Below are 11,208 nucleotides of genomic sequence, written 5' to 3'. Positions count from 1 at the left end.
GTCTTTGAGGGAATTACTGTTTTCATCCTTTTGAAAGTTGTTAATTTCTCCATCCATTCATCTCATTTTCATTTTTTACCTTATTATTATCTCTACTCCCCTAGGTTGTCACTTAGGCTTGAAAGCAGTAGAAAAAGGGACTGGTATTTCTCCCCTCCTCAGATAGCTCAGTTTTTTAAAAGAGGGAAATCAGTTCATCTGATTCAGGATAAGTATTTCTGCCAGTAAAGTAGTTAACCTGTGTGTGTACAACTGAAAACATATATACATTTAGAAGTTTCATATTTAAACAAACATTATTATGCACCTACCATGTATATCTTAAAAATCATTATGGGTTACTGAATAGTACTCATTTTGTAGTCAAGAAGACCCGAGTTCAAGTCCCACTTCTGATACTCACTAAATCTCTATGTATACTAGACAATATACTAGGCTTTATGTACCAAATCATAAATTAATCTACTATAGTTGTCCTTCTACTGTCACCACTTAATCTCAAGATTATTTAAAAATGACAGTGCAATCATGGGTACGTTCACTGAGAATACAAATATGAATTACACAAATTCTTCCTTTAAGGAATTTAATCACTAGTACCAGAATAAGACAGGAACACACAAAACTGTAATACAAATTAGAATTGATTAAAAGAGATATTAAGTGCTTTGAGATGATTGAGGAAGAAAAGATTACTTCAAACAACAAAGATAAGAGAAAGTTTCAGTCAAGCAATAAACATTTATTAAGCACAGGCACTGTGTTAAGCATTTAGGCTACAAAAAGAGGCAAAAGACAATCCCTGCCCACAAGGAACTTATAAAATGTGGGAGAAAACAACATGCAAACAAATATACTAAAAGCAAGCTATGTACAGGATGAATAGGAAATAATTAACAAGGGAAGGCACTGGATTTAAAAGGCATTAGGAAAAGCTTTCTGTAAAAGATGGGATTTTAGTTGGGATATAAAGGAAGTCAGGGAAGTTAGTAGGTAGAAGTGAGGAGGGATTGCATTCCGGTCGCAAAGGACAGACAAAATTCTTGGAGCCAAAGGATGGAGTTTCTTGTTCTTGGAACAGTCAAGAGGCCAGTGTCAGTGGATTGAAGAGTACATGTCAGGGAGTAAGATGTTAAGAAGATTGGAAACATACAAGGGGACTAGGTTATAAAGGGCTTTGAACGTCAAACAGAGTATTTGGTGGCTGAATGGAAAGATGGATTGGAGTGGAGAGAAACTTAAGCAAGCAGATATACCAGAAGACTATTGCAAATAGTCTATGCATGAAGCAATGAGGGCCTGCACTACAATGGTGGCAGCTTCAGAGGGAATAGATGTGTGTATATCAATAAATGTTGTAGAGGTATAAATTAACAGGCCTTACCAACAGAATGGAATTGTGAGGGTTGGGGGAAAGGGAGTATGGAGATAGTAAGAATGAGGATAACTCCTAGGTTTGACTGTGAGGGACTGGGAGGATGTATTGCATGATAGTGCCCTCTGTAGTAATGGGGAAGCTAGGAAGGGGCAAAGTTTAAAGGGAAAGCTAATTACTATTATTTTGGACATGTTCAGTTTAAGATGTTTCATATGGAAGTAGAAGCGGAATAGACATTCAAAGTTGGGAAGAATTCTAAAGCAAAAATGAAAGAGAAATGTCTTTCATACATGTTCAAAAGTAAAACAATGACAGAGAGGCCAGTGAAAGGGAGAACACTAAGGAGCCCAGTTTGCCTGCAATTTGAATGGAGTATAGAGAATAAGTTGTTATAATCAAATATAATTAAGTAAATGCTTAAATATAAATTCCTTGAATATTAATTCCTTAAGGGCAGGAACTGTTCTTTTTTTGTTTCATTTTGTATTTATGATCAGTCCCTCACACATTCAAGAAGCTTGATAAATAATTTTAATTTAATTAAAATGCAAATAAAAAATAAGGAAATTTATGACAAATAAGACTAGAGAGACAGATGAAGTACAGTGGAAAGAACACAAGACTAAGAATCAGGAGACCTGAGTTCAAGTCCTGACTCTCTGATTACACAGCTGTATGACACTGATCACTTTGTTAAGAGGAGAAAAATGGAAATCAAGAGCAACATGGGGTTATAACATAAAACTATTTGCAAAATCTTGTCGAAAAGTATAGTTGAAAGTTGTGCACAATATTGTCTCAGAAAGCAATAAGGATCTATGAAAGGAAGAAATGGTGGCATGAGAAACAATTAAGTTTCATCATCTCAAAATTATTTAAAGCACAGGAGGGCAACAAGCAGTAAAATGCTTGTCCATAACAACATATTTCCTTCAAAACTGGCAATAGAACCAACAACTTGGTATCTAACACTTCAAGCCCCAAAGAAAGATATAAAATAGTGTGAGCGCGAGTAAGAAAAAGACAAGATAAAATATTAAACTAGACCAAATAAGCATAGAAGAAATACATACTAGAAGAGATAATTTTGAAAGCATTGAAAGATTTGTTCTCCAGGTATCTGAAAGAGGTAAAAAACATAGAATATTTGAGAAAATAAGAGAGTATAACTATTGAAGACAATTAAGAGGACATTAAGTACCAATCCTCCTGCCTACATTCTAATCGTTACAGAATCTTCATGGGAAACAATGGCACATGCACACACACACCAAGATACAACAATATATCAGTCATTCTTGATGAAAATATAATGGGAGAAGATTTTCAAAATACATAACATCGTCATATAAGTGACTAAAGTGTATAGAGAACAGAAAATTTTCATATGTTTACTATTTGTTAACTATACAAAAACATTTGACAAGGTAAAGAAAAATGCAGTCTCAGACACACAAAAGAAACAATACATTTTAATGTACTTACAGAGTTACATTTTTAATTTTTCAATTCTCAAATGTTTTTTCTCTCTGGCTCCTGCCACTAAAGAAAAAAAAGTACAAAACCTATGTATTTTTTAAATGCTCTGTTTTTTGTAGAAAATAAGGAGATATTCATGTTATTCTTTTTAAATGATTATATCATTTTTCCTCTTCCTCCCTGAAAGCCCCACTAAAGTTACAGAGGTGCCCTTGAATTCTTAAAGCCTACCTTGGTGAAGTACAAGGTCTGGAAGATTTGATTAAGTTAAAAAGGTTGCAATTAGAGGATCAGATACAGATTCATTCCATGGCCCATCTCAATAGGTTTTGAGAGGCATTTCACAAGAAAGTTAGACATTAGGTAATACTTTCTTCATTTGACCCCACCAAATCATGGAACTGAGGGTCAAGGAGGTGAAAAAGGCATGTAGGATTTGACATCTTTATGGATGAAATTACAAATAATTTGAAATTCCTGCTGCTATCCTCATCTAGGAATACTCTTTACTCTCCTCTATGTACATGTTTTAAAGAGTTACTTTAAATCCTACTTCTTTCTCATGGGATTTAACAGTGTTTCTTCTGATGCTTTTGTTTGTTAAGGATTTGGAAAGGAAGGTGTTTTTCTTTTTTCTAAGTATTATTCTTGGGATTTCTGTACCTTATTCCTTTACTTCTCTTTGGCACCTATTCTGAACTTTTATTCCTTGGTTCATGGCCTATATACTTAGTTACTCCTTTTTAACTGTTTTTTGATGATGCTTTTATAGTATTTCCATATCACATCATATAAATGCTCAAAATAGGCACTAAAATATATAATTAATACAGTTGAATAATCTTTAATTATTGAAAAATGCTCAGTTTTATAATTTGGTATCTAGGAAGCATCAATCAACATAATTTCATAAAGATTTAAATAGAAAAGTGGTCAATATTTCACATGAAACTGTATAGTGGTTAAATCTTACTATTTCAGTGATTTGACCCTTGAATTTGTTATTTAGATGCTAATAATTATGTAAATGAAATTGTCTGATATGAATGTGATGACAATCATGGCAATTGTTATTTCACTGTGATATGATACTAAATAGAATAAAATAAAATTAATAAATAAAAAATAAAATTATGGATCAGAAACTGGTGAGTTTTCACCCAAAATGAGACATGCAGACAATTCATAAGTATGATTGATGAATACCTCTCATTATGGAATACATCAAGGGACTATAATTTCAATTTCATCAGTGTATCACTATGGAATACATCAAGAGAATATAATTTCAATTTCATCAATATAGATACTTTTTTTCATCAATACAAACAACAACCCCTATGCTGTGAGCTCCTTGAGAATGAGGGCTTTTTTTTGCCTTTTTTTGTATTAACAGTGTTTAACAAGGTATTTGTCACATAGTGGGTGCTTAATGCTTGAAGACTGATTAATTGGTCTATACGTTAGAGTCTCAGATGTCTAAGGTTCAAAAAGAATAAAGCTCAAAAAGAATAAATGATTTTGCCCATAATCACACAGTTAGTAATTACAGAGTAGGTCATGAACATAGGTCTTCCTGATTCTAACTCTTATTTTCTATCCCTGACATTATGCTGATTCTCCATTTGTATATCACATGCAGAGAATATATTTTGGTTTATTCTTTGATTAAAATTAAACTCATAATGAATTATTGAGATGTTATATTAATCTCACATTTTTATAAGCTGATATTTGTATTCCCAGTTATTTCTCATAGAATGTAGAAGTATTTTTTTTCTGAACCTCTCCTTTAACAAACCACACATATCTCTTGCCAATCGTGCACCATGTCCTGTCAGAAGAGACAGATAATGACTATATGACATCACACTTTGGAGAGCTGACAAATCTATAATCTTATTTGGTTTGACGGATATAAAGGGCATTTCAAAAAAATGACTGTATCTGCTATGATTTTAAGAGGGTTAACATACAACTGGAAAAAGAAATCTTCCTAAACCCTTTCCCTAGACAATATGCTCTTCAAAAGAATGATGGAATGTTTTTCTTAATCCATGTGATATTGCTCCCATTTCTCTAGATTCAATATAATTAACTGATTATGGAATATACCAGTATCTGTCACAGAGGGAAGGAAATCACCAAATATCCATTGTGTCCATCTATATTGATCTATTTATACCTTATGTAAGAGGCATTCTTACTCTTTACTTTCTTCCCTTGCTACCTCTATGTACTGAAAATTTTACATTGTTACGTTCATGGTTTTAGCATTGGACAAAATCTAGTATTTGCTTGTTTTTTAATTAGAAGAGAATTCAGGAGCTTATGCAATCAATGAACCTTTACCGCATTTCTGGTTTAAATTATTTGATGAGGCCCTTAAAAATGATATGTCTTTCCTTAGAAATTTGATTTTATAAAGCTAGGTGTTTTTTTAATCCATTCTTTGTACCTATTTCTCATGGCCCAACCATCTGTGGAATAAATTTTTTTAAAATTACTTTGGGGACTAAAAGTGATTTCATATTATTGTCATTTCTGTTTGTCAGTGATAGAAATAGTTATTGCCTTATAGAAAAATAATTGAGATGGATCTCTTCTGGCAAACTAACTGAAGAAGAAATTGTATCTTACCCTTGCAATCATCCTGAAACCACCTAAAAACAAAAGGAGTTATGCCAAATAATAATGAAACATTGAGAGTAGATACAACTCCCAGCAAGGTAAATTCTGTAGGGAAAAAAAAGTATAAAGATTACCCACTCACTGTCTGCCCAGAACTCCAAGAAACTATAAGGTACCTTTCTGTACATCTTTATCTCTGTCTATGTATTTGTTATGGCTTCTCAGAATTTCAGTCTCTCCTCAGCAGTGATCCATCCAGAGCTACCTCTTCTTGGTAACTCAGAGAGGTACAAATGGCTTAGCAGTGCTGGATAGACCATAACACTTCCTAGAGCCTAAGGACTTCACCTCTGCAAGAGGGACAAATGAGAACTGAGGTATAAAACCAGCTACCAGTATTGAAAACAAAGAGAGCAGAATAGTAAGAAGCAGTGTGTTGCCATAAATTAAAAATTCAAGGTCTAAAAAATGCACCAGACTGAATCCTGATGAGAAAAGCAATTAAAGTCATAGTGAGTAATTTTCTAGTCCAGATTAGCAAAAAGAGATAGATAGGGTAGTCTGGGTACACTGGGTTTGGGGTCCACCCAAAAGAATGCAGTTTATGGAGAAGGCTATGTTCCAGAGCAAGTAATTCTGAGATCCATATGAGTCATGGTGATGGGGATAGGGGCAAACTGGCAGGATTGTTGCTCACTAAACAGATCAGGGTCACAGATCCAAGGCAGACTGAGAAAAGGATCTTTCCAGGAAATTGATGTTTTGGGATAAGCTATATATAAGGGGAAAAGAGGACTTCAGAAGGCAGGAGCAATAATAGTGAGGCTCAGACCCCAAGTAGAGAACAAGGCCTCACTTCCAGCTTCCATCTCAGCTTGCAGAGAAATAACCAAGTCAGGAATCTCAGACCAAAGAGGAGCCTACAATTCTGCCACTCTGAACCAACAGAATTTTCCAACTGGCTGTTAGGGGCACACAGATTCTGCAGGAATTGTCAAAACTGAGAAGCAGAGGAGAAGGAGGTCACTGTTGAAGCAGTCAGACTTTGCCCTGGATCAGATAATTATGGAATCCTGAAAGCTTGCAGGTCCCTACTCTGTCTCTGAGACTGGAATATCACAATACTCAATACCCTCAAGAAAGCAACAACAGGACCACTTTGAACTTTCCCTCCAGAAGTGTGGCACCACCCAGCCCTCATACAAATATAAAGTAGGAAGTAGGCTGGAATAATGGGCAAACATGAAAAGAACTTCACCATAATGATCTCTTATGGTGTCAGGGATGCTCAATATAGAAGCACAGCATAAGAAAATGACTCTAAAACATCTACCAGCAATAATTCAGAGAAAAGCACAGGTTGGACACAAACGCAAGTAGAATCCCTTGAAGAGATGAAGCAACAGTTTTTAAAAAAGTTTTTAAATGTTTTACAAGTGAAATGAGACTGTTTAAGGGAAAAAATAATGAAAAATGTGGAAGAAAGAATTGGACAGGAAATTAACAGCTTGACACAAGAGATATAAAATCTTGCCCAAGCATCAAACTCCCTGAAAATTAAAATGAACCAAACAGAAACCAATGATTCCACGAGGAAACAAGAAATATTAAAGTTAAAGGACTGGAAGAAAATATAAGGTATATCATGGCAAAAATGACTGAGATGGAAAACATATTGAAGAAAGAAATTTTAGGAATCATTGTACTATCTGAATATCATCAAGAAAAAGAAAAGAGTCTAAGCATAATATTTCAAGAAATATTAAAAAAAAAAACCTTGCCACTCTCTTAGACCCTGAGGATAAAGTAGAAATAGGAGGAATACACTGGCCACTTCCGGAAAGCAATGCTAGAATTTAAACTCTCAGCAACATCATAACCAAAATCTAGAGTTTCCAGATCAAAGAATAAATACTAACTTCCAAAAAGAAAGAATTCAAATAAAGAAGTATAGTCAGGATCATATATGATTTAGCAGCCACCAATACAAAGGGGTGGAGAACTTTGGAATATGTTATATAATATGATATATGCATAAGGGTACAGCCAAGAAGAACTCACTCAGCAAAACTGAGGATTATATGGGAAGGGGGGCACAGAAATGGATCTCTTAATGAAATAAAAGACTTCCAAGTATTCTTGATGAAAACAGTGACAGAGCTGTAAGGAAACTTTGAAGTTCAAACACAGGATTGAAGAGAAAGCTTTATACCTAGCATTTCCTGGTTGATATTTACTATTCTGCCTAAGACTAAAAGTAAGCTGAACTGGGACATTCAGTGGCTAGAGGCAGTTTTTGGCCTTTATCTAAAAACTAAGTGGTGGCAGCTAATGAAACTGGTGGCTACACAAGTGAAAGGATCTCTCCTTGGGGTAGTTTCCTAGCCAGTAGCCTACCCTTTGTTCTCTGACATAGATTCTAGTTTTTGCTCCTAGCAGAGCCATGAGACAGGAGAATAGGAGTACATTTGGGGCACAAGATAGGGAAACTCCTGCCAGTGATAAGAAAGCCCTTAGCTTATACTATCACTGCTTGGAGGAGGAAGAGAATCAGAAAAAAATAATTCAGCCTTCCTACATAGGTATTCAGGTTCTTGCTCAGAAATTCATAGTACTTAGCAATTATTTATAAATTCATTCTGGAAGTATTTTTTGTGTACGAATAAATCACCAAAAGTGGGCAGTGTTTACATCAGATCTGACATGACCTGTGAGGTTCTCCATCATGTCATGGGAGTCTGTCCTAGGTAAATGAATACTTCAGTCTGGGTGTTTAGTGATCTTGCTTCTTCTCTTTTTTCTCAGTTCTATGGTTTTTTTTAAATATTCTTCTGTGTGTATTGAAGAAACATAGGGTACTTGATGACCCTATTCAATGGGAAGGATCAGATATTGTTAATCAAATATACTTTTCGTACACACCACTCCAGGGAATAACCACTTTCTAGCTGTCAAAGACCTGGTGAGCCTTTGCTCTTAGCTCTGCCTCTTTATAGACAGCATTTTTTTTTTGTCACTGGTTTGTAGTTTGTATGTGTAGATTACCTCATCATAGTTTAGCTTTTACTGCCCCCATCTGACTTTCTCTGCCCTGCTTCCCTTCAATAATCTCAATCAATAGCAAAATGCAATGAACATCATTATATTAATATACTTGTTTTGGCCTAATTAAAAGGGAGTAAAACTGCTGAGTGAAGTGAGCAGAACCAAGAGGACTTTGTACACAATAACAGCCACATTATGCAATGACTAAAATTGTCAAACTGAACACTTCTCAGCATTACGAGGTCCACATCCAAAGAAAGAACTATGGAAGTTGAATCGCTATCACTTATTTTTACTTTTTGTTGAGTTTTGTTTCATCTTTCTGATGGTTCCTCCTATTGATTTTAATTTTTACTTATAACTTCACTAATGTGAAAATATGTTTAATGGGTATGTAAATGTAAAGCCTATATCCCTGTCTTGGGGAGGGTGGGGGGGAGGAAGGGGGAGGAAAAAGTTTCAACTCAAAAGCATATGGAAGTGATTGTTGATGAATCAAAATTAAAAAAAGGGAGTAAAACAAGTGAATAGCAAACAAATGCATTTCAGATATGGCAACCATATCTCAGTTCTCCACCCCAACAGCAAGCTTGGGCATCACTCTGGCTTTTACTCCATTATTGGAGAAAACATGGTTCAGTATCTAGTTATCACTTTTTCATGATTTTCTCAATTTACAAATACACTTATGAAGAAGTTCATTGAGGAATTAGTCCAAGGTTGAAGTCTGACAAATCGTTGTTGGTGACAGAACAAAAGGGCAAGAGATTTGAGAAAAGAGGATAACTTAGAGTTCAATTGCTTCACCAATTTATATAGAGATTTATATAGGCAAGAAAGTGTAGATATTATTATTGTTGTTATTATTTCTTTTACCTTATTTCTATATAGATAGTTATGTTTAAGATCTAAAATGGCATCAATATGCGTGGTTGGTTTGTATTAATAAAAGCATAGCTGTGGAGAAGATAAAGAAGTAAATTAGTAAAATGGAGTACACCCCCTCCACAACAAGATTATCCCTTGGACTCTGAGAAGTTTGAGTGTAGCTATATAGTGATAGTGCTTCTCTGGATACCTAGATCTGTCAGTAGGAGGGTATGTTGTAGTCATAAGCTGACCCAGAGAAAGAGTTAGGTAACCCATAAGTTGTGAAAAGGTTTGACATGATGGAAATTCATGACACACATACATCATGCAGATGTGACAATAAGATGAAGCCATTAATTTTTTGCACTTAGGTGGTGAAGATGACTTAATTACCCCACCCCCAGAATTTTCACTGTTAGAACATGTAGCTATTTCTAAAAGAATTCGTGGGGGTACGGCATTATTTTTAATCCTCATGAGCCTACACTGGGCTAAATTTGAATTTGACTTTGCCTTCCCTCCCAAAAAAAATGGTGTTGAAGTAGGAATGAGGTCATTTTTACATTTCTAATTCTTTGATTCTGTTAGCTAAAACTGAATTTTCCTCTCTAGAGCTAAGAAACAAAGTTTGTTTTCTGGATAAGAATACCAGAGGACCTTAAAACTCTTGAGAGAAAATTATATTTGATGGTGTTTTGTTTTGTTTTGTTTTGTTTTTTGCTTTTAGACAATTGGGGTTAAGTGACTTGCCCACGGTCACACAGCTAGTAACTGTCAAGGGTTTGGTCTGAGGCTGGATTTGAACTCAGGTCCTCCTGACTTCAGGGCCAGTGCTCTATCCACTGCACCACCTAGCTGCCCCTGATGGTGTTTTTCTCAAGCGAAGGGAGGAGTGGTTGATGATGTAGCAGAAGTAGATAAAATTTCTATAGTAGAATGTAGCCATTCTAGAGAATTTCTAGCAATGGATATGGAGGTAGCATCAATATCTTTCAATGGGAGCAAAAGAAAACACAATTGTATAAAAGAGAATGTAATACTTACAGCACATTCCAGAATCATGAACCTGAGTTAAAAGACTTAAGAACTAAAGAAAAGATGAACAAGATAAGGAGTTTGCCTCTGAAAAATAATACTCAATTTTATTGTCAATCACTGATTAAGAAATAAAGTTATGGAAAATTGGTGAAATAGACAAAAGACCAGAGACCTGAAGAAAGAATCTGGTTGGTATAGAAATCCCACACCAGTCATTTCATTATAGATGTCAGTATTCAAACCCATGGATCTGATCATTGACATGAATCTGCAGAGAATATTTGCTGGTGCTTGTACATATCACATTAACTCTAGCTCTATCAATAGTGATTATGCAATATATTTATCTGCAGATCATTTGTTTAATATTTAGCACTTTTAAATTGTGGATAGAAATTTTTGTATTATACACATCGAGCCTGACATTCTGGACCAGCTGACAGAAATTATATTGGCAAAAAAGTTCCCTCCAAATTGTTGTTCAATCAGGTCTGACTCTTTGGGCTTAGTGGGGACTCCCATTTTGTCACACTTATCAACCTAAGAAAAACTCCTACATACAGAAAGCAGTAGATCATCTTGGTCTTCCACATGACTCAGGTCCCCTCTTCCCTTGTGTAATGCAGTTTTCTCCAGGGTCCACCAAAAATGTCAGTCCCAGACACTGTAGTGAATGAACACTGAAACTCTAGCCATTGAAATTGTGTTTTGTCCATAGTAAGAATCAATGAAAATACATTTTAAAAGGTAATACTCAAAGGTCTTGC

At 35.1% G+C, this 11,208-nt stretch overlaps 1 pseudogene; it reads left to right on the top strand.

Annotated features, from left to right (window-relative positions):
• Positions 1–10,274: 10,274 nt before the first annotated feature.
• LOC110213771 (serine/threonine-protein phosphatase 2A 55 kDa regulatory subunit B alpha isoform pseudogene) lies at positions 10,275–10,985 on the top strand (annotated as a pseudogene).
• Positions 10,986–11,208: the final 223 nt, after the last annotated feature.

The sequence above is a fragment of the Phascolarctos cinereus genome, unplaced genomic scaffold (genome assembly GCF_003287225.1).
Source record: "Phascolarctos cinereus isolate Bilbo 61053 unplaced genomic scaffold, phaCin_HiC Scaffold_1;HRSCAF=81, whole genome shotgun sequence".
Classification (NCBI taxonomy): domain Eukaryota; kingdom Metazoa; phylum Chordata; class Mammalia; order Diprotodontia; family Phascolarctidae; genus Phascolarctos; species Phascolarctos cinereus.
This window is presented reverse-complemented; position numbering and strand designations above follow the sequence as displayed.